Source organism: Sarcophilus harrisii, chromosome 2 (assembly GCF_902635505.1).
Source record: "Sarcophilus harrisii chromosome 2, mSarHar1.11, whole genome shotgun sequence".
Lineage (NCBI taxonomy): Eukaryota > Metazoa > Chordata > Mammalia > Dasyuromorphia > Dasyuridae > Sarcophilus > Sarcophilus harrisii.
The window spans coordinates 352,273,034-352,298,215 of record NC_045427.1 but is presented as its reverse complement, the minus strand read 5'-3'; the positions used below and the strand labels follow the sequence as shown (position 1 = coordinate 352,298,215).

Sequence of the window (25,182 nt, the reverse complement as noted above, 5' to 3'; positions counted from 1 at the left end):
AACACTATAGATCAGAAGGAAAGAGCCTGATTTATTGGCCAGAGCAGAATGCCAGTGAGATAATCTCCACCTCTTTCAATGAGACTTTATGGGCTGGATAAAAAGTTATCCAGATGAGAAAACCAAGCACAAAAGATGAGATACCTTTTATAAGCAGGAGTGTCTGAGTCACTGGAAAGTTTTAAATCTGTACCTTTCGTTTTTTATTTTACTCAGTGAATATTTTTTTCTAATCTACACATCCTTGAGTAATTCTTTTGGATAATAGTGGAAAAGGAGATTCAAATTTCAACAGGACTGGGGTGAACATAACCCTAATAAATTATGAGCATTTGAAGGAGATTTATTCATAATCTTAGATTTGGCTTAAACTAAGCTAATCCCATCCATATATGCACAGAATTGTAAAGGTCCTGGGTCGGCAAGGTCCTGCTCAAGCCTCTGCAGAGCAAGGAAGTTGGAAAAACTTGAGCTTGGAATATCATCTGGTATTTTAAACAGAGATTGTACCCTGAGTACAATTCCAAGCCCTATCCCCACTTCTAATGTGAAAAAAGTGGCCTTGTTGATGGGAGCACCCTCCTTTTAAGTATGAAAAAGAAAACCAGCAGAAGGGAAATAGCTATCAAATATTAAAATATGCCATAGAGTAACAATTTTAAAGTAAAACTCATAAAATAAAACAAAGAACTAGATCGATAGAACAAATTTTAAAATTCAATGAATATAGATGAATATTTGATAATTTGAACTTAAAAACTGGTAGAGAATGGAATTGCTATTCCATTAAAAACTGCTGAAAAAAATGGATTGGTGTATGTCCCCTCAAAAAAATATTTAGAACTACATCTCACAATATATATCACAATAAATCCTTACTCAATCAGTAATCAAAATATTTTTAAAATAATAGAAAAGGAATAAAACATTTGTTTTTACTATGGAGAAGGGCATTATTATTATCAATCAAACAAATAAACTCATTGAAAGCAAAATAAATTTAATTACATAAGGATAAAACCATTTTTCCCAACAAAATGTGTTTGAAATTAAATATGAAAATATTTAATTTGAAAATGTTTGAAATTAAAATAAAAAATAGTTGGAGAAAATATCTGTAGAACTTAATAGTGCCTTCTTTTGTATTTGGGCCTCCTGGAAAGGCTACTGGATCTTGATTCAGCCCAAATTATAGCTCACAAATAATATTAATAGCTACATATAAATATATAAATATAAATAGCTCTTTAAGGTTTACAAAGCACTTTACATATTTTTTTATTTGATCCTCAAAACAACCCTGGTCAAGTAGGTACTATTATTATCATCATTTTACAGATAAGGAAACTGAGGAAGAAAGAAATCAAGTAATTTTCCCAGAGTCACACAGCTAATAAATATTTTTAAAAGAATATGAATTCAGGTCTGACTCTCTGCTGCTCTAATATTTGATCCCAGCTGCCTCCCCAGTAAGCCCTTATCAATGTGTTTATTATTTTTAATAATAGCTTTTCATTTTCAAAACATATACAAATATGGTTTTCAACATTCATCCTTGTAAAACCTTGTATTCCAAATTTTTCTCCCTACCTTTCCCTCAGACAGCAAGTGTTAACATGTGCAATTTTTCTATACATATTTCTACATTTATCATGCTGCACAAGAAAAATCAGATTACAAAGGAAAAAAGATGAGAAAGAAAACAAAAAACAAACAACAAAAAAGGTGAAAATACTATATTGTGATTTATACTCAGTCCCACAGTCATCATTCTGGATACAGATGGCTCTCTCCATCACAAGTCTATTGGAAGTGGCCTGAATCACTTCATTGTTGAAAAGAGCCACATCTAACAGAATTGATCAATATGTTTACTTTTACTAGTCAATCAGAAGACACAATTATTTCAAAGCAAAGACTTTTAATAAACTAGCATATTAAGAAGAGAAATTATAGAATATTTCTCCATAAAACTGAGACATACCCTTCCAAAAATAGATAGATCATATATACGAAAAGAGACCATTCACAAGGTAAAAAATTTGTCTGGACAGGCTACATGTGTGAAAGGGCAAACTCCTGTCCCTGATGTTTCAAGCTTACCAAAATCACCTGGTTTCTATGGGGAACCATAGAACTGGAACTGGTGTCTTTAAAATTTCTTAGTCTAGAATCTTGTCTTTACTGTTCCCACCTCTACTACTATCATCTTAGAGCCCAGAGTCTGAACCTCAGCCCTTTTTAGAAAAGCAGAGCCCTCACATACCCAATCATCATCAGACAAGTGAAAAGCAGTCTTCTCTTAAGAAGGCAGATGTCTATCAGTTCCCATAGTCTTCCCTCCAGAGACCAACCTCTTTTGAAATATAGACTAGCCAGTTAGCTAATTAGATTCTATATACATTTAATCTGTTTTTTGAATACCTTCTTCCTGCCAACATCACCCATGTCTTGCCCCTAATATCTATTTTACTTGAGTTAAAAAGTCTCTTTTCACTTACAGTAATTCTTGATTGCTAATTTCTACTCCTCCCCTCCCCTCTGCCCCAACAAAGTAGGTCTCTGCCAAAAAACAAGGAAGAGTGATTGTGTGGATCTGAGATATTGCAAGTTCCTTCAGTACCTTAGTATCTTTCAGATCACTGGAGTCTTGAGAGTTAGATAAATGACTTTGAGAAAGCAATAATTAAAAAGGATTGATGGGGCAATTGTGAAATTACTGCTTTACACCTCTGGCTTTCACATAAAGGTGATTGGAAATAAACCTCCCAGGCTTTGAGTTGCCCTATGTATCTCACATCCAAAATATATAAAGAATTTATGCACATTTATAAAGTTAATAATATATACTCTTCAGTGAATCAAGGGTCAAAAGACATGAAAAGACAATTTGCAAAGAAAGAAATGCAAAACCATGAAAAGATGTTCAAAGTTCACTAGTAAGATGAATATAAATCAAGCCAACATTAGGATGTCACTTTACACCCAGTAGAATGACAACAAATATTTTTCAAAAGTTTAAGTCTAGGGTTGATAGAACTGTGGGAAAATAGGCACTCTAATACATTATTGTTGTTACTGCATATTAATTTAATGGCAATGTGTAAAAAGAGTAAAAACTGATCATACTTTTTGACATAATAGCATTGTTAGGAGTCATTCTCAAAAAAAAAATCACAAAAAGGAAGAAAGGAACTACTTCTACAAAGATATTCTTAGTAGCTCTATTTATAATAGCAACAAAATTGTAATCAAAAATTGGAGAATAACTGAATAAATTATAGGCAGTCGAAAATTGTGATGTCATGATACTAAAATATGAAACATATCAGAAAATGTGAAAGGATGCAGAGTAAAACCAACAGAACCAGAATTGCATTTATGTAGTAAGTAAAAGAAGATATGGAACTATCTCCTGCCCCTCCCTCTACCTCTCTATGGAATGGCTTGTTCCTAATCTGTATACTTGTTGGCAGTTCTGAGGAGTTTTTTTTTAAGAAGGGATCTTGGCCAGGTAACTATGTTGCTATAACTAAACTCTGAAGATCCTGAAGATAACCCTTTTTTTTGAGAAAATACACATATACATTCATAATTGTAGCTCTTGAGTCCTCCCCAATGTGTTTCCAATTTGTATATATCAGTCATAATAACACTATTGATTTTTTTTTTGATGAGGCATTTGAGGTTAAATGACTTGCCCATGCTTACAGAGCTAGGAAGTTAAATGTCTGAGAACAGATTTGAACTCAGGCTATCCTGTTTTCAGAACTGGTGCTCTATCAAGTGCAGCATCTAGCTGCCCCAATACCACTGATTCTTAAAAATGAAACATTTACTCAATGAGAAGGCAAAGACAAGAAAAATCATAACATAAATATAGTTAGTAGCAGGTAAAAGAAAAGTAATCAAAATATAAATATCTACCCAGAAATCCAAGTCACACTATTCTACCAATGCGCACAATGTCAAAGGTGGAAGATAATAGGTATAAACTTATAGAAACTTAACAACGAAGCACACAAACAGGAACTCATGTTTCTAGAGCAACTTATGATTCTGAACTACAGACCTTGAGGCTGTTGGACTCTTTATGAGACAATCTGTACCATATATCATCTATTAAATAAGACCTTTTTTGGATCTCTCCAATATTCTGTTGAGCAAAGCTGTTTCTTTGCTTGGACCATTGAAGTTATATTAAGCTCTATAAAGGCAGAAATATTATATATATCTTAAAATAATAAGTAATTACCTGGAATCTTTAGGGCAATACAGGTCTATTTTCTGGGCTTTAAATGTTTTCATCTCTAACCAAAGAGTTCGATAGAGGGCAATGCAGTCAAAGAGTCTCCTCCTTCAAGGTATAGATAATGCTAAAAAGCAAACCTCAAAGAATTCTACTTTTATTCATTAACCAGGATCTTTCAAGAAAATTAGTTTATAGAACAGTTAGAGTTTATCTTCATTCAGTTCTCAAACTCTATAGATGGTGCTAAAGAGCAAGGCAGACCAGATTCAACAGTTTTTTAAATAGAAATAAATGATTTCTCCAATCATCTCCCTACATCAGATGTTTCCTTTAGTCAGCTCCTAGCAGCAACAGCTGTCTTTCCCACTCTCAGCTTATAGAGGAATTGGGAGAAGTGTGTATGTGTGTGTTTATGTGTGTGAGGGTGCTGTTTAGTCTTCCACATCCCTGTCTCAGTTTTTGCCCACTTATTTGGGCTTATGTGTGTGTGTGTGTGTGTGTGTTTTTTTTTTTTTTGCATGTGATTTTTATCCTCAGCTGATTGCTACTGACTTAATGCTTCACAGAAGTGCTGAATTATGTAATAATGAGAAGAAATCCATATTTCTATTAAGTATGACATGAATGGTTATTATACAAAGTTCCCAACAGTTCTTTTATGTAGAGTCTCCAAAGAGTAAATTCCAAATTCTTGAAAATAATTATATTCAAATCATTCTGGGAAAGAATGTACTTCAGTCATCTTTATGTTCTGTCAATACTTTTGCTTTTGAATTAGCAAAGTACTTCTTAGTACTTTTATCTGAGACATTCCCCACCCCCAACCTGTTCAGAACTATTTGTATTTCTTCAAATTGCTTTTCTCTGTTTCACACAAAATGTCTTTTTCTGACCCTTTAATAAATAAAATGTCCACACGAGGAAGGGAAAGTAACTTACTTTTTTTTTTTTAAAGAAGGAAATCAAAACCAAAAGTGGTGTTTTAGGAAGATCTGGAGAACCAAGATTCAGAGAGAGCTGGAGGCTGAAGCTAGCAGACAAGCTGCAAAAGTTCTTGGAACCAAGGAGAGAGATAGGCCGCTAAGAAAACTAACTGGGCTATTTTGAAGGAGACAATAGAGGATTTAAACTTTTAACACCTGGCTGCATTTGAGGTGATTATTGATCTGAACTGAAACTAAGGCTGCCTCCAGAAGCTCCCCAGGAAACCTGCTCCCAGAGAACCATCATATTTTAGAAAAGAAGAACATTTCATATTCAAAAGATTTTTCCTTGTTGTTTGTTAATTCATTTGGGTTCTGACTTTTAAAAGTTATGGATTTAAGTTAATCATTTGTTCTTCGTTTGGATATTCATTTGATGAATTTTTGCTGAGAGTTATTAAGATTTGAGGTTTTTTGTGTTTTGTTTTTGGCAGACCTAGAGTTATCATTTGGGAGTTCCTATTTTAGAAATTTCTACCATCAATGTTGAACAATTACTCAGTAACATAAGACTCCTATAATTATCTGAGACACCAACACCTTTTAATAACTTGCTACAGCTAGAAGGCAGGTTGATTGATTGATAGGAAATTTTTCCTTATATTGAGCTGACATTGTCTCTGTAACTTTGATATATTCCATCCAGTTCTGGTACACAGGGCCATTTGCAACTAATCTTTTTCACATTATTCTGATGTTTCCATGATTATCTGTGGGTACTGGAAGATCCAAAGAGAAATTGTTCATCTGATTGTATACTTTATTATTATACTATAATTGTATAATTTAAGACAATAAGTATTCTGTCTGCTTATTTTTCCTGAGTAAGATAGATTGTATTCTTTTGAATGATTATGAATTTAATCTAGGATTTTCTGCATTGGTCTAGAACTTAAAGCAATCAGAATTATGTTATCTCCAAATAGGAGCATAAAGGACTCACTATCTGTAGGGAATTTCTCTTTGATTTTAACTCTCTATAAGGAATCCTCCTTGACAAATATCCTTATTGATCATACTTCTGCCCGTGCTACACCCACAGTTTTTGAAAATCCCCCTGAAAAAAAGTTTTCACCAAAGTCCTTGGCATTGTCAAATGATTCAACATCAGAAACTAATATTGTTTTAATGGTGGAAATGACACTAAAGAAGAAGTAATACCATATGCTTCCATCTGATTTGCTGGGAAAATATTCCATATATATTGTCTCCCCAATAGAATATAAGCTTCTCGAGAACAGAGACTGTCTAACTCTTCTCTTATCTCCCCAGCACACTGTTTTTCACATGGTAAATGTGTTATCCATTAATCTAGCCACTCATGCATGCATTTCTCTTTTTTATCTGGCTGATTAGGTATTTATAATCAGAGGATCATCTAACTAAGTTATCATCTTTTAAGGACTCTTGTATGACATACCAGAGACATCTTTTTGGAGGAGATCCTGCTAAGTTCTGTTTTTCTCTAGTAAATCAAATGCTTCTTTATATCAATCAATCAGTCAATAAGTTTTTATTAAGCAACTAAAATGTATAGGTATTGAAATAAGAATAGTGGGATCTGATATTTTGTTTATCTTTCAGGCAATAATACTATGGCCTACAGCTGGTAAAGCCCACTGGTTCTCTTTTTATATCTTCATTAAGGATGCCTTCAAATTTGTATGTATATATTTCTCATGAAAGTTTTTTTGTGTAGATGAGAAATTGATCACTTGCACTGGTGGTTATTTATACTTTTTTAGTTACTTTTTTATATTAAAAGGCTTCTCTCTGCCCCCACTTTGTCTTAGTATTTTGGTATTTTCCTCTCCTTCAGATACCTTTGGAATCAACCCCTCAATGTCTTCAGAATTATATTGCTTATATCACAGACATTGGGTGTATATTCACGTTTTAGCCTAGCTGTTCCCCATCCAGTGCCATATCCATTTTCTCACATAGCACATTTGGCATTGTGATGGTAGAGTCAGAAGTGGCAACTACATTGTCCTGATGTAAAGAGTTTATTAAAATCTTTATAGATTTTTTCTTTTCTTTTTCATATTTTTGCTATTCTTCTACTCTCATCATTAAATGACTTTGGCATGATTTTGCTTAGTTGGCTCTTTTATCAACTTTTCTTTAAACTTGTTTGTGTTTCCATTGCACCTTGCTATTTTAGTAGGGATTCTACATGTAGTGTTTTGTCATATTCCTACAGAGGTTTTTTTAAAAATGAGCTTAAATTCTATACTGATGATGGCTGTTATATCTTTGTGCTTGGCAAGAAGATTAAATGTTGGCTTGTTGAAATAATTTCTAGGCACTTTAGGGCTATTCATTGGGGGCAACTGATTTATATCAATTAAACATCTTTAGGAAATTATTATGATCTATGTTGAAGGTTATTCTTTCCATTTTTTGGCATCAATGACTTGTTTCATAGAGTTGTTCTGGCAGGAGTTGTTTTTATTGAATATCCAATCTTTTTAGCCCATTTTAATTTTTTCTTCTAGTTTTTCTATTGGTTTTGATTTTTCATTTAACAAGTCAATGATCTAACATAGACAGCTGATTTGAGAATTACATCAGTAATAAGTTATAGGGTCTATCTGTTGAAATATCAATTTCATTTCTTTTTCATGAGGTTCAATGTTTGTGTCATTTTCACTGTGTCCATTTTTTTGGAGAATATAATTATAGCATATCAACATAAAGTTTCTTTGGGGTTTCTAAGACTTTGAGCTTTTTCCCCCATTACTCCTGAATAACACTTTCCAATATGTTTTCTGCAATCATCCCTTAACCTACCTTTGCAGTGTAGTTATCAAATATCAGAGTACACATTGATTCAATTTATAGGGTATTATTAAATTATTCATGGAATTTCTCTATTTCCACATCCTCTGTAACAGATGTGGACACAGAAGATGCAATTTTCCATTATGATATCTTTGCTAATGTTTATTATGAGCACTGCAATAAGAGATGACAAAATGACCCATGGAATGATGTTTCTTATTTTCTTAGTCACACCATAAAACCAATTACCTCAATTTACTCCTTTATTTTCCCTCAAAGGAAAATCTGTGAGCTATTTTTTCCATTTAGCAACAACTTCCTTCATTCTTCTGGATCTATTTATAACAAGAATGTCAAGATGAATACAATCTGACTCCTCCAGCATTTATACATCTGTCTACTTGTTGACTGTGGTTGACAAGGAATTCTCATTTAGAGTAACAACAGTTAAGTTGATGCTTAGAGTTGGTCTGCATGATCCTTAGTACTCTCTGTGTCCTTTTCTACCACAGTGCACAAGTGCAAGGGACTCCATTGGTATGGAGGGTATTTTGCATTTTTATTTGTTTCCTGTGTTCCCATGAAAAAAAGAATACTTAGCAAGAGGTGAACCTATTGTGAATGATCCTCTCTATACTACTTCTAGTTTTGTTCTAAGAGAGATGATTTGTTTATTCCCTGGACTCTACTCAAAGCCTTTCCTGCAGGATTATTTAAACTGGGCCTTGAAGGAAAAGAAAGATTTCAATAGAAAGAAATGAACCTTAAATTTATATATATATATATAAATTTAAGGTTCATTCATATATATAACTTTGTGGTTTCAATTAATGGCATTTCTATCTTCCTAGGTACTTAACAAAATCCTCCCTCACCTAATACACTTTCCTTGCTCTAATTTCACATAGCCAATCAATTGCTAGCTTAATTCCTACTGATTCTATTCACAACTTCTTCCAAATCCATTTACTATTCTCTATTTATACTATCACCACTTTAGTTCAAAGACAGTTATCCCTTCCATATCTCAGAGGTTAGGGGCATGGCACCCTCATGATCTGGAAAATTTGGGGGTCCTTCCTTTGTACCAGAGAAGTCTGAATAATTATGGTATTTTTTAATAGATAAAATATGTTGATATTACATAAAACTATACATATATTTTATGCATTTCTGAGTTTTTAAATTTTTTCTGTGTTGTCTACTGGCCTTTCTCATATTGTTTATGGCTTCTGCAAAACTCTCAAAAAATTCCCACTTAATATTTTTATGCTGATCCATGATATGTCAAAATCTTGATGGGGAAAATCACTCTGTGGAAGGGATAACTGTACTTTGATTATCTCATTTCAGTTATTCTGGTAATAGCCCGCCTAATTGGTCTCCCTGATTTCATTCTTTCTCCCCTCTCTAACTTATCCCTCACAGGGCTGCCACAATAATCTCCCTAAGGTGCAACTTTTTAGCAGTGTCATTTCCCTGCTCATCCCCCCAAAAAAAGAAAACCCTCCAAAACTTTAGTGACTCCCTATGCCAAATAGAAACTTCTTAGTCTGCATTTAAATTTCTATATAATCTGGCTTGAATCTACCTTTCCAGTCTTATATTTAACATTAACTGCACTTGACAAACAACGTTCCAGTTAAATTGGATCTACTTGTTCCCTTAACTGACTATACATCCATAGAGATTGTCCAGGTTGTCCTCCATGCTTAGACTACCCTTCCTCTTCACATCCTTATTTTCCTATAAAGCTCCACTTGGTCGCTATTTCCTCTGTGGAGATCTTCCTGATCCACTGCTTGAAAATATTCTCTCTCACATCAGTTTTGCTAATGTTCTTTTTTATCTGGCATCAGATTAAACCATGATACAGATTTAGAATTCAATGAAAGTCAAAATTCTACATACTAAAATTTCTTTGTGATCTTTAAAAGCAACCTCAAAAATTACTTTTTGTAGAGGGCTAAAATTCTGGAGAAGTATACTTAAAACAAGGTGTTAACTCAGTGGAATTGATGAGATGATGGTTCTCTAGTTTACATATATACTTAGTACTTAGTATGGTGATGTAATGGTTCTCTAGTTCACACATACATAGTATACTGTAATGATGTAATTATAATAGGGTATATATGAGCTAAGAAGGATTGGAAGACAGATATTCCATTGTTGACCAGCCTTGTGGTGGCTGTCCTGACTTCATCACTTCTCTACTAAGACCAAGGACTTGGGTCCTTGGATCCTGAGGTCCTCCAGAAAGCTAGTCTGAGCATTACAACTTTTGGTTTATAATTACAAAAAACTTTCCAAATATTTGAAGGAAAACTAGTCTGCCTTTTATAGAGAGTCAGCTAAGTTGTACAGTGGATAGATTTGAACCTGGAGTCAGGAAAACCTGAGTTCAGATCCAGCTTAAGATACTTCTTAGCTATGAAATCATGGGCAAATTTGGAATTACATCCAAAGATTTATAAAACTGTGCATACCCTTTGATTCAGCAGTGTCACTACTGCATCTATATTTCAAAGAGATCATAAAAGAAGAGAAAAAAACAAAAGATGTTTATAGTAGCTCTTTTTGTAGAGGCAAGGAAAAGAAAACTGAGTGGATGCCCATCAATTGGGGAATGGCTGAATAAGTTATGGTATACGAATATAATGGAATACTATTATTCTATAAGAAATAATGAGCAAGTTGCTTTCAGAAAAGCCTGGAAAGACCTATATGAACTGATGCTTAGTGAAGTGAGCAGAACCCAGAGAACATTGTACACAGCAACAGCAAGATAATGTGATCATCAGCTGTGATGGATTTGATTCTTCTCAGCAATGCAGTGATTTAAGACAATTCCAATAGACTTGGGATATCATCCACAGGAGAGAACTATGGAGACTGAATGTTGATTGAAACATACTGTTTTCATCTTTCTTTGTTTTTCTTTCTCATGGTTTTCCTTTCTTATTCTGATTTTTCTTTCATAACATGACAAATATGGAAATATTTTTTAAATGATTGTACATGTTTAATATGTTTAAATTATTTGCTGTCATGGGAAAGGGGAGTAAAGAAGGGAAAAAATTTAGAACTCAAAATCTTACAAAAATGAATGTTGAAAATATCTTTACATGTATTTGGAAAAACAAAATGAGAAAAAAAAGAAATCATAGGCGAATGGTTTAACCCTTGTCTACCTCAGTTTCTTCATCTGTTACATGGAGATAATAGCACCTACCCCTAGAATTGTTGAGAGGATAAAATAAAATAATAGCTTTGTAAAGAGCTTTGTAAACCTTAAAACATTATCTAAAATGCTAGTTATTAGAGGCAGAAATCTTGTTATAGCCCATATGGTATTATTATAATAAAAATTCTCTTTAAAAGAAGAGATTCATTGTCTATTTTTCCCATTTAAAAATTTTATTGCCTTGTTTTTAAACATCACAATTAGTTCCTGTCATATTCCCCTTCTCTAACAATGAACTAGGGAAGCTAGATGGCACAATGAATAGAGCGCTAAGCCTAGAGCAAGGAAGACTCATTTTCCTGAGTTCAAATCGGGCCTTGGACAAAAATAGCTGTGTGACCTTAGGCAAGTCACTTAACCCAGTTTGCCTCAGCTTCCTCATCTGTAAAACGAGCTGGAGAAAGAAATGGCAAATCACTTCAGTATCTTTGCCAAGAAAATCTAAAATGGGATCACAAAGAGATGGACAAAACTGAAAAATGACTGCACAACCACAAAAATATTGAATCATCCTTCACAATTAAAAAAAAAGACTTGAGGATAACTGGCAGATAAAAAAAAAAACCCAAGTCTGACAATGGATTCAAGACAAAGATCTTTCCTTTGCCCCCATAACACCCTACCTGATGATATGTTTATCTGTTTATATCCTAGTAAGGGGCAGAGTCAAGATGGTAGAAAGTAGACAGTTGTTGCCTGAGCTCTCCCCAGCTTCCCTCAAAATCAACACTACTAGATCAAGCTTATGAATAGATTTTGAAATGACAGAACCTACAAATATTTGGAGTAAAATAATTCTCCATCTTAAGATATCTTGGAAGGAGTTCAGAACTCTGGGCAGGGGGGAACGCTGTCTAACACAGGTGCTACACAGTGCAGGAAGGCTTGCAGGGGAATCTCATGGGAGGCTCTTAGCCAAAATACAGCAGCATTGTCTACTTTGTTCTGGTTCAGAATGCCAGAGGATCAGTATACCAGCTGTGAGAACTTTAACACAACTACAGAAGGCAAATTGCTAGCCTCTGAACCTTATCATATTTTGACAGAACATGCCAGACTCCACCCAACCAATGTGAAAGCCTGAAGCACCACTGATCCCAGCAGTGAGAAATCCCTGAACCCCTGCAGAGGAATCTCAAGAAAATCTTCCCTGTGCCCAAGGAGCCGAACTCAACCTATAAAAATAAGCAAAAAAGCAGAAAGAGCTCTGACCATAGAGAGCTACTATGGAGACAGGAAAGATCAGAACACAAACACAGAAGAGGACAGCAAAGGCAAAATGCCTTCAGATGAAGTCTCAAAGGATATGAACTGATCTCCATATCAAAAGACTCTCTTGGAGAAGTTCAAAAGGGATTTAAAAAGAGAGACAGAAGAAAACTGGGGAAAAGAAATGAGAGCTTTGCAGGAGAGTTATGAAAATGGATAAAAAAAGTCAATGCCTTGGAAAAGGAAGCATAGAAATTGATTGAAGAAAACAACTCCTTAAAAACTAAATTTTACAAAATGGAAAAATATATATATTGAAGAAAACTTCTTAAAAAATAAATTTGACAAAATGTTTATACCTTAGTAGACCATAAGCTCCTTGAGGACAGGAATTATAGCATTAAAAAACAATTTATACCATCAGACCTATGATAGGGCACTGCACATAGCCAATGCTTAGAGAGGGTTTATTGTTATTTGTATTAGATGATCCCTAGGGGAAACAGACAGCTAGACTTGGAAACCAAAGATCTATACTCAAATCTTTTTTACCCTGAAGGAAGAGAAAATGAATAGAAAGAGGCCCAAACTTAAGGCAAATGTGACAATGGAAGTTTTCAGTGTCTGAACCTTTTGCTTGGGTTATAAAGTTGCCCTTGGAGTTGATCGATCATATGAAGCACCAAATATGTTTTTATTTTAACACTGGAATCATAGACTTGAAACTGGAAGGAATTTCAGAAGGCATTCCATTCAAATTTTACCTCTTAGATCCCTATCCCCTCCCCCCCATTTTATCTTTTTCCCACTGCCCTGTGCAGAGGGGCAATATGCATAATGGGAAGAATCTAGATCTCGACCCCAGAACTCCTGGATCTAGATTTTTGGGGGGGTGAGGGGAAAGGAGAGGCAATCAGAGTTAAGTGACTCACAGGGACACATAGCTCAGTCACTATCAAGTGTTTAAAGTCAGATTTGAACTTGACTCACCTTTACTCCAGACCTAGTGCTCTAACCACTTCACCACTTAGCTGAACCCAAGTCTTAGATGTATCAACATTCTGTTCCTTGGATAAGACATTTCCCCTCTCTGCATCTTTTTTTCCCCTCATGCATAAAATGAGTGGTTAGTTTAGATGCTGTTTAAAGACCTTCACATTCTAACTCCTTTGATATCCATGACTCCTCTCTGATATCCCCACATTTGAAAGACAGTCATGTGAAATAAAGATCAGACTCTCTATTTGGCCCCTGAGGGCAGAAGTAGCTCCAATCAGCAGAAGCCATAAAAAGACAAATTTTAGTTTACTCTAAGAAAGAGCTTCCCAACAATTCAAATTATCTATTCCACAGGGATATGGGCTGCCTTGGGAGAAAATGAACTCCCAGTTTCTGGAAGTGTTTGAATTCACCCTCAGGACTCAAGATGCTCCAATTTGAGAGTACCCAGTACTGTTTCTGAAGTCCTTTTGTTCATTTCTCACAGTAGTCTAGTCTTGAAAGTTAAATGTTGTCCTTGCCATTTTCCTCTCCCTTACCCCAAAACTTGGTTCCTATCTTATCATCTCTTTGTGGGGGACCTTCATTGCTGAATATTTTTAAAGGAGGTAATTGGGATTAAGTGACTTGTTCAGGATCACACAGCTAGTAAATATTTGAAGCTTTATTTCATAACTGATATTCTATCCATGGTGCCACTCAGCTGCCCCAATTCCTGACTAAATTTTTGAATATGTTAGTGAACACTTAGGAAAGAAAACAGTAATGACAAAGGCTTTATCAAGAATTGGATGTGCAATGTTTCAAGACAGTGCTGAAAGACTGACAATGAAAAGAACTGTCTGATAAATAGAAATATGATAAATAGAATAATTTTCCATATATATAACTATTTGTATCTAATGGTGGCCATCTCTAGAGTGGGGTAGAAAAAGAGAAGAAATAAAAGAAGTTTGCATAGCTTTGTTGTATATTTTAAAGAAATAACAAATTATACATAGTAGATTTGCCGTTTTATGTACAATCATGTTTTTTCATTATACTGTTATGTTAGTTTGTTTTATTCCATAAATTAAAAATAAAATGAATTTTAAAAAATGAATCAGTCATGAAAGACTATCCTTAAATACTTCTGTGACAGGGGTACCAGACTTTTAGACCAAGGAATAATAATTTGCCTATGTGTTAGAAAAACATTTTACAAAGTCTTTCATGTTATTCTTGTGAGTAAGTTGGAGATTTTTGATAGTATATTTAGGATTTAAGACCGGTTGAATGATAGACCTCAAGGAATAATCAACAATTGTTCAATATTATCTTGAAAGGAGATCTCTAATACAGTAACTGAGGAAGCTGTGCTTAACTTAGTGCTGGGTAACATTTTAAATAAATGTTAAAATGATGTAAAATAAAAGTATAGAAAAATAAATGTTAAAGAAAATATAGGAAATAGCTTATAAAAATTATAGATGAGAAAAAGCTAGGAGGAAGAATTGGATGACAAATATTTTTATAAGCTGGAAGTTTGTATTGAATCTAAAAAAATAAATTAGCAGGTACAAATATTAAATTATTTAATAGACTAATTGCTAAATATTACTAATTATTCTAACTAGTATTTATGTGATACTGAAGGATTCCAAAATACTTTATGAATATTATCTCATTTCATTTTCACAACAGTTCTGGGAAGTAGGTACCCCATTTTACAGATGAGGAAACAGATTTTAAAACTTGCCCATAGTAAATGCCTGACGTGGGATTTCAGTTCAGATCTTCTTGCCTCCAATTTCAGGGATCTATCCACTGTACCATTTGCCTGACTAATGAGGGCCAACAATAAAATGAAGAAGAAAAGATATGACAAGTATTTTCAAGTAATTGAAAAGCAGTATTAAGGGGAAGGAATTTATTTTGTTTAGCCCCAAAGGACAGAACCAATAGCAAAAAGTGGAAATCTGCAAAGAGGCGGGTTTAGATTTGATGTCAGGAAAAGTTTTCTAACCACCAAAGCTTTCAGAAGTACAGCAAGTGGCAGGGAAAGTCGTCATTTTCTCATTGGAAGTCTTTAACAACTAATGATGAAGGAAGGAGGAAAGAAAAAGAGAGGAAGAGGGAGAGGAGGAAAGGAAGGCGCCGCCTACCGCCCATTCCCCATCTCTCCCTAGCTCCCTGGCTTAGAGTGCGGTCAGCCAGACGCGATCGCAGTGATGCAGGCCTTCTCGCTATAGCTGGTATATGACTGCCCTCCTCTGGCTTTTGGCGACCTTATAGCACTCCCCGCTGCCAGCAGCACCAAGTGGACACCTCCACTCTGGGACTCTGTTGCTGTTTCTGGCTCAGGCTCTTGTTTTATAAAATGTTCTGACGATATTTGTCTGCAGGATTTGGAAGTGGGGTATGATAAACGGATAGACAGAGGAATAGATTGATACAGAGATGAACATAGGAAAAGACACAGAGAGATAATGACAGTGGTAGGGACTGATAGAGGGATAGATAGGAACAATAACAGAGAAGAATAAGGACAGAGACAGATGGAAGGATGGAGAAAAGCAGAGGGAGGTAAGGAGGAAAAATGAGGAGTGTATGTGTGGGGAAAGATACATACACTGATGGAAGGACAAATGCAGGGAAAAAAGCATAGGGAGGCATCCAGGGAAACAGACTAAGACTATTCAGGGACAGATTGTAATTTCTGAGGTTCTTTCCTGCTCAGTTTTGGAGATGGGGCTAAGCCAAAGGATTTATGGATAGAGTTAGGGGACAGAATTCCAAAGTTAAAAGGCACAGGAGATACCAATTGGTTGGGATGACTTCCCATGAGCCTCCCTTTGCTCCACAACAAGCCAAACAATCAATCAGCATACACTCAGTTTGCCCTTAATGCCTAGGAAGAGTGGACCAAGTCCAGCCCAGAGTAGGCTAAAGTAGCCGTTTGCGGCTGTCGGTAGAAGGCGCTGTGGAATCACTGAAGACTGTGTAAATGTCTCTTTCCTAAATCCTACATAAAGGAGAGAGGGTGTGGAGGACCATGTTGCCAATGTTCAAGTATTTGAAAAATTATGGAGCTATTATGGGGAAGTGGGAGCAGATTGTTGCTTAGCCTCAGAAGGTGGAACTAGGAACCAGATGTATAGTTAGGTGGCTTTGGAAGTGGTTGAATGTCAGAACCCAACAAGTAGTCAATAATTGTTCAATATCAACTTGAAAATAAGTCTTTAATACAGGATAATAACTCAGGAAGCTGTGCTAAGTAACGCTTTAATAAATGATCTGGATAGAGGCAGAGAGGAAGCTGACAAGAAACATTAAAATTAATAATAATAATAGCATTGATATGGTTCTTTTAAGGTTTGCAAAGCATTTCAAAAACATACCATTTGATTCTTGCAAAAGCCCTGCAAGGTATGTGCTCTTATTATCATCCTCATTTTACAGATGAGGAAACTGAGGCAGACAAAAATTAAATAACTTATCCAGAGTCACTAGTATGAGGCTGAATTTGAATTCAGGTATTACTGGCTCAAGGTCCTGTGCTCTACTCACTGAGGCAGCTAAATGTTTACAAAGAAATAAACTTCCTGGGGCAGCTAGGTGGCATAGTGGATAGAGCACCAGCCCTGAAGTTAGGAGGACCTGAGTTCAAATTTGACCTCAGACCCCTAGCTGTGTGAGCCTGAGCAAGTCACTTAATTCTAATTGCCTCAGGGAAAAAAAATAAAAAACTTCCTATAGAGTTATTAAAAGATGAAATCCATCATTCTATACAAATAAGACTGACTGGGCTTGTTTTCTGATAACTGGGACAATGAACTCAGTTAAAATATCTGTCTTGCTCAATCTTTTTCTTTTCCCCTTCCCTTCCTCCAGTTCTCCCATCCTCCCAAATATTTTTTATTCCCTGATCTGTTTGTGATCTGATTTGGGGAAAGGGACACAATCAATTCTTTGGGGTTTGTCCTGTATTTGTTTCTTTTGAATATTTCATATCCCTTTAGTAGAATGTAAACTCACAGAGGGCAGGATCTGTCTCACTTTCACACTTGTATTAACAACACCAAGTATGGTTCCTGACCCATAATCTTTAATAAATGCATACTAATTTTTTAAAAAGGTGAAATTAACTAAATTAAACAATGTTAAGTAATAACAACAACAATAAAGGTAATAATTGACATTTTGTATAGAACTTTAAGGTTTGTAATGCACCTTATATACTGTCATCTGATTTTCACAGCAACTCTGTGAGGTAGGTGGTATGTAAATAATAATGCATAGGACCACAGAACTAGAACTGGAAAAGACCTCAGAAGTCATCTAGTCCAACTCTTCATTTTACAAATGAGGAAACTGAGACCCAGAGATTTGTCCAATGCCATATAGGTAACAAGTGATAGAGTCAAGATTCAAACTCAGATCCCTTCTAAATGAAGGAAATAAAATGCTATAGGAGTGCTATGAGTAGACTCTTAGGGTAATGAACTCTCTGTCACTGAAATGTTCAAGCAGAAGTTGAGTAATAGTGGTGTTGAGGTCAGGAACCAAATGTTGAGGTGTAGACCATGTGTTGAGGTCTACATTTGGGGTACCTAAATGAAATTAGGGTTTAGTTAAGGTCTAGTGGCAGGTTTGGGGTACAGGGAGTCAAACAGAGTTCCCCTGCAACCCCCTTGGATTCGGCGCAAGGATACGGCGGTATATGAGGTCTAGTAGAGGCGCGGATTCCCAATAAAAGCATTTATTGGCCCAGAGAGCTAGATTAATAAAAGAGGTTTATTACTGAGTTTAGAAGTAGGAGATAGGTGAAGGTAGAGATAAGGAGGGCACTGGACAGAGGGTCCAGTAGACAGAGGGTCCTCACATGGCGACCATGTTTGGAATCTCTGCAAAGAGGGGTTCCCAGTGTGGTCCTTTTAAGTCGGAGACTTAGCTCGAGGGGCTTTGGGGTGTAGCCCCAAAGTTGGCTCAGATCCGGGTGGGGCTGGGACAGGTCGGGACCTTCTATTGGAATTCAAAGGGACCAGGATTTGTGAGTCAAAGGGTAATTTACATTAGCTAGGGGGTTTGGGAATCAAAGATTGGAATCTTTCCCGCATCATTGGGGAATATATAGGTGTGATTTGTGAGCTTAAATTAGAGGAGGGGATGGTATAAAGGAAACTGGATTCATAAAATTCCTTTCAGATCTGCAAGTCTGAAATCTCTGTCCCAAGGACGTCTCTTTCTTTCCCTCCTTTCTTCCTTGCTCACCATATTGGTTCCATATTGGTACCTGTAGCCTTAATGAAATTACATTGTAAGAGATTACTGGAATTTTTAGAGGGTATATTTTCTGAGGAAGCATCCTACTAAAGGGACAGAAATAGCAATGGCAAGACATGTCACCCCAAAATGGGAGGACTGCTACTTTTTTCTCTCTCTACTCTGGTCCTAAGTCCTAGGCCTATATTCAGGGGAGGCTTCTGTCCCTCCAAACAGTTGGAAAGGGAGTATCACATTCCTCCTCCACTCTAACCTGTCCCTCCTCTAGGTCATGGGGCAGGGAGGCATTCTTAAATTTGCTCTTGATCTCCTCCTAAGGAAACTATGGCTCTTGATTTCGTGCTAAGTTTCACAACCTGTGCCTCTGGCCCTTCCTGAATCACTCATTCCCCACTTTCTGGGTCCCTTTGGTCTTCTGATCTGAATGAAGATGAAAGACCATCTGTGATCCTATGATCTTTCTTCCCTGACTTCCCCTGAGACTGTCAAGTTTTTTTTTTTCTTTCAAAGTAAAAGGTTTTATTTATTTCAGTTTAAGTGAAATGAGGAAGTGAGGAAAAAACGGGATAAACACAAATGTTTAGTGTGTCTAGCATGGTAAAAATGTAGTCTTTTATTTTTTTTATTTATTATAATAACTTTTTATTGACAGAAGCCATGTCAGGGTAATTTTTTTACAACATTATCCCTTGCACTCACTTCTGTTCCGATTTTTCCCCTCCCTCCCTCCACCCCTCCCCTAGATGGCCTCAGTCCTATATATGTTGAATATGTCACAGTATATCCTAGATACAATATATGTGTGCAGAACCAAACAGTTTTCTTGTTGCACAGGGAGAATTGGATTCAGAAGGTAAAAATAACCCGGGAAGAAAAACAAAAATGCAAACAGTTTACATTCATTTCCCAGTGTTTTTTCTTTGGGTGTAGGTGCTTCTGTCCATCATTGATCAATTGAAACTGGATTAGGTCTCTTTGTCAAAGAAATCCACTTCAATCAGAATACATCTTCATACAGTATCGTTGTTGACATATAGTCTTTTAAAAGAAGTTGTTCAAATAGACCAGGAAAATTTGAATGTTCACAGGATTCTGGTGAACTAAATATAAGCATCTTTGAAAGATTTTGAAAAAAATTGTTCTCTTTCCACTTATAGTTATTAAAATAGAGGCTTCCTCGTGATAAAATGTAGGCAAATGAACAAGTATTGGTTCATTATGTAGCAGGGTAAAGGAAATAGCCAAATCAGGGCAAGTCTAGCCCATTGACATAGGCCCTAAGCAGAGGATTGCTCATTTAAGTTTTAGGGAAAGGAAGTAGGGTAGAGGTAGGACAAGTGAAATGAAGGATTTTTTTTTTCTGAATCGAGTTGTTTTTAACATTGCAAGAGAAAATTTGAGCTTAGTGCATCGCCTCCTGAAGAGTCCGAATTGTTACCTTTCTGACTTTCTATGTTAAAACATTTATTCACGAAAACCATTCATAGGGCTCAAGGAAATCTTCACCAAGAGGCTATTCCAACCTATGCAAGCTGATCCAGGGAGTTCTTTGTGACCATTTGAGACCACATGTCCACAAAGTTATTTTGGACATGCTCCTGATGCTTTTAATTTGGACAAGATCCACCTGTTCAAAATACAAATTACTCTTTAGGGGAATCCAGAAGTTTTTGGATTTCATGACAATCCACCAAGCCTCACCAAGCTTTGGGGTAGGAAAGGTGATGCATACTAATTTTTTTTAATAATAACCTTTTATTTTCAAAATACAAGCAAAGATAGTTTTCAACATTCACCTTTGCAAAACTTTGAGTTTCAAAATTTTCTCCCTCCTCTCCCCTCCTCCCCTAGACAGCAAGTAATCCAATACATGTTAAACATGTGCAATTCTTCTATAGGTATTTCCACATTTATCATGCTGCACGCAAAAAAAAATCAGATTAAAAAGGAAAAAAGTGAGAAAAAAAAGCAAGCAAGCAAAAATTAAAAAGGTGAAAATACTATGCTGTGATCCACATTCAGTCCCCATATATCCTCTTTCTGGATGCAGATGGCTCTCTCCATCAGAAGTCTATTGGAATTAGCCTGAATCACTTCATTGTTGAAAAGAGCCACGTCCATCAGAGTTGATCATCACATAATTTTATTGTAGCTGATGTATGCTGGTCTTTATCAGAGACCTCACTAGCTAAAAGTTACAGAGAGAATATATGAAACAGTTTGATGTGCTTAAGCTGATTCCCAGCACATGAATATGTCTCTATCCTCCCATTCTTACTGAACTGGGAACATGAACTCAAATCACAGGAACCATCATGAGATCCAGGACCTTCTTCCAGTAACTATTCTGAATACTCACAGATAAGCCCTGCTACTTGATGAGACTCCTAAACCTGCTCCCCTAGACCAGGGCTTCTTAAACTTTTTCCATTTGTGAATCCTTTACACCCAAGAAATTTTTATGTGACCCAGGTATATAGGTATATAAAATAAGCATAAAAATAAAAGATTTACTGATATTAAATCATAATTTTGCAACCCCTACATTCAGTTTACCTACTTTTATATGGGGGATTTAAGAAGCTGGGCCCTAAAAGGTGCTGATGGAGGTGGTAAGAAATCTTCCAACAGAAATTCCCAATCTAACAATGAAGAAATGAGATAGCAGCTGGGATGAAAGAAAAACCTTCCAAAATTCAGAACAGCACATGCCTCCCTTTTTTGTGATACTTGTGTTTCTCATGCTGAGGGTAGCTGAATGTTAAATTTTTTTTTAATCCTTCAGGGGTTATTTTTGGGGCTTCCTTGACCAGCCCCAGATTGAAAGACTGTTTTCTTCAAGATGCTTTTCATTTCTTTCTGTTTTCTTTCCCCACTCTATTATCTGCTTTAGATTGCAAGCTGTTCTTTTCTCCAGTGCTCTGAATATCTATTTCAGAAGTTCTTTTAATATCTTGGGGTATCTGTGAACTAAGCAGGGCTATCACAGTGTGAACTCTTGGAGCTGCTCCATCCAGGCTCAAGATCTTTTCCCTAGTGCCATTACAGATCATGAATGAAGCTAGCAGGCTTGTTGCCATTGCTTGTACTGTTGGAGTGTAGCTCCTCTTAAGATCCTGGCAGGTTCTCCTTGGGTGGTGGCAATGGCAGTAGCCAGCTCTGAATCAGGGGCCTGGACAGCTGATTCTTGGAGAGGGAGGAGGAGTCTACCTTGGTCTGGCTATAAAAGGCAAGGGCTAGAGGTTGATGGGGACTACCAGGCCCCTGTTGAATAGCACTCCCTTCCTGCATTCTTCATTCCAGCCAAACTGGCTTCCTCTGTTTCTCACATACAAATACTTCATCTTCTGCCTCTGTGTTTTTTCACTGGTTGCTTCCCAAAGCCTGGTATATATCAACTCCAGAGTCCCTTTGTTTCTTTATGATGCACCATCTTCTTCATAAACTTCTAATCCACTCCTCGACTGCCAGAGCTCTCTTTCTCAAACTACCTTGTTTTAAACTACTTTACAACAGACACACCTGTAGGTATTATGGATAGAATACTGGGCCTGGAGAAAGAAAGACCTGAGTTTAAGTTTAGCCTCAGACACTAGCTAGATAACTTTGGGTATATAATTAAATGTTTGTTTGTCTTGGTTTCTTTATCTGTAAAATGGGAATAATAGTAGCACCTACCTCATAGAACTATTGTGAGGAACAAATGAAATAATATTTGTAAAGCGCTTAGCACAGTTCTTAGTGCATAATACAGTAAAAATGATAGGGAGGGAGGAAAGAAGGAAGGGAAGAAAAAAGGAAGGGGAAAGGAAGAATATAGGATATGATTTGGGAAAAGAGGGGAACACATTCCAGGCTAAGAAACAGCAGCATAGTCATCTGTGAAACAAAGCCAATTATATATACTTCAGAGACACATCACAGAAAATGACAGGAAGAATAATGATGATGTTTTTGATGGGGTAGCAAATCCTCTGTTACATACCTTCTAAATTAATCTTATGTCACCATCCAAACAATTGTAATAATACTTTGTATTCATTTGTAACCTTTTATCTTCAATCCTTAAAATACTTTCTAGACCCTGCTCCCTCAGTACCATGCCTGAGTCCAAGCAATGTACTATTATCCCATTCTAGAGGAAGAGTAATTGAGGTCCATTAAGGTTAAATGACTGGGTTGAAATCTCACAGTGATTCAGCCGAGGAGCCAAGAATAGGTGCAAGACATTCTCCTCTTTTTGTCATTGCCAATGTCACCTAGAAGAGTGTGTGTGTGTGTGTGTGTGTGTGTGTGTGTGTGTGTGTGAAGCCACAGGAGTCCTTAGTTTGGAGCCATGGAAGGGCTGAGAGCTTATCCTTCCTGATCTGAGGGTCAGAGAAGCTAGTGGAGGGAGGGGGAAAGGGAAGGGAGAAATCCTTATAAAAAATGTGGAGTTTCATCTAAGGAGAGTATTAGGGTACTCCACAGGTGACTATGCTTCTGTTCCTTAGCCTGAAATGTTCTTTCCCCAGATCCATCTTATATTCTTTATCTCTTCTTCCCTCTCTCCCTCCCAGCTTTCTTCAACCTCCCAACCTCCTTCATCTCCCTCCTTCTTTCCCTCCTTTTCTTTGCTTCTTCTTCTCCTTCCTTCCTTCCTTCCTTTCTTCCTCAACCTTGGTCAGACTACATCTATAATATTATTTTCAATGCTGTGTACAATGTTTTAAGTAAGACATTGACAACTTGAAGCACATTCAGAACCACTAGGGTGATCCTAGGACTCTAGGGAGCTCTGCCACTTACTTGGTTTTGGATAAGTCACTTTCCTTGTCTTGGGCTTAGTGGAAACTGAAATGGAAAGTTCCTACCTTGGACATTAGCTATGGCTGTGTGCTTCTGAGTGAGAAGAAAACAGTTTTGTTTTTACTATAAATTTTTATCTTAGTTTCCATTGACAAGTATAGCTATTCAAATAGACAAACAAGAAGGTAAAAATAGAAAATCAGATGTAAGGGGTGTGTTTTCACTCTATTCGCTTAGGCTCAAGTTGCTACATCTTCCCCTCAGCTTGTAGAGGTATCTCTTCTCTATCATTAACTAAAGCCCTCACCAGACATATTCTCCTAATTTGATGGGCCAGTAGCTATCACTCCCAATTTCATTAACTCTCATTTAACACTAGATGGCTTTTACAGAGGAATATTTCCTTCACATACAAATATTTCTTCTGATACTTTGAAGCTTTACTCTATCCTATACCAGTCTTTAAGGGAATAGGTTATAAACAGCATTAATCTCATCTAGTTCATGTCCAAAGATAGTATCACTGACAAATAAAATGTTTAATTGGGCCTAAAGAGGTCCTGAAGATTATTCCCAAAGATTGTTCCTTGTTCCTTGAGTTACCATTGCTGAACTGACAGAAACATCTGGCTAGCATTCTGATTCCCACATTCCTATGACTCATCTTTTTAAAAAAATCTTTTAATTTAATAATGATGGGAATTAATGAAAAGTGATTTTGTGATTATCAAAAAGTCCTAACTTTGAGTGTAAGTAAAGAATCATATATAAAGTGACTTCGATGTGCCAGGTACTATGCTAAATACTTTACAAATATCTCCCTGAATCACAGCATCCCTGAGTGGTAGTTGCTATCATTATCCTCATTTTATAGTTGAGGAAGCTGAAGCAAGATGGAGGTTAAGTGACTTGCTTAGGGTTATACAACTAAAAAGTATCTGAGGCAAGATTTAAACTCAGGTCTTCCTTACTCTAGGCCCTTCCATGGCTATGGATCATCATTTTTTTAAAAATAGCATTTTATTTTTCCAAATACATGCAAGGATAGTTTTCAACATTCACCTTTGCAAAACCCTGTGTTCCAAAATTTTCTCCCTCCTTCCTCTCCCCAAGATAGCAAGCAATCCACTATAGGTTAAACATGTGCAATTCTTCTAAATATATTTCTATATTTGTCATGCTGGGCAAGAAAAATCAGATCAAAAAGAAAAAAAACCATGAGAAAGAAAAAAAACACTCAGCAAACAAACAACAGTAATAAAAAGGTGAAAATATTATGAATACACATTCAGTCTCCAAATTCTGTCTCTGGATGGGGATGGCTCTTTCCATCACAATCTATTGGAATTGCCTTGAATCACCTCATTGTTGAAAAGATACAAGTCCATCACAGTTGAGCATCACATAATCTTGTTGTTGCTGCGTATAATATTTTCTTGGTTCTACTCACTTCATTTAGTATCAATTCATGTAAGTCTTTCCATCTTTTCTGACATCAGCCTGCTCATCATTTCTTATAGAACAATAATATTCTGTTACATTCATACACCACAAGTTATTCAGCCATTCCCCAACTAATGGATATATACTCAGTTTCCAGTTCCTTGCCACTACAAAAAGGATTGCTACAAACTTTTTTGCATATGTGGGTCCTT

At 36.2% G+C, this 25,182-nt stretch overlaps 1 pseudogene; it reads right to left on the bottom strand.

Moving 5' to 3' along the window:
• Window positions 1-21,285: 21,285 nt before the first annotated feature.
• Window positions 21,286-22,420, bottom strand: LOC111720919 (annotated as a pseudogene).
• Window positions 22,421-25,182: the final 2,762 nt, after the last annotated feature.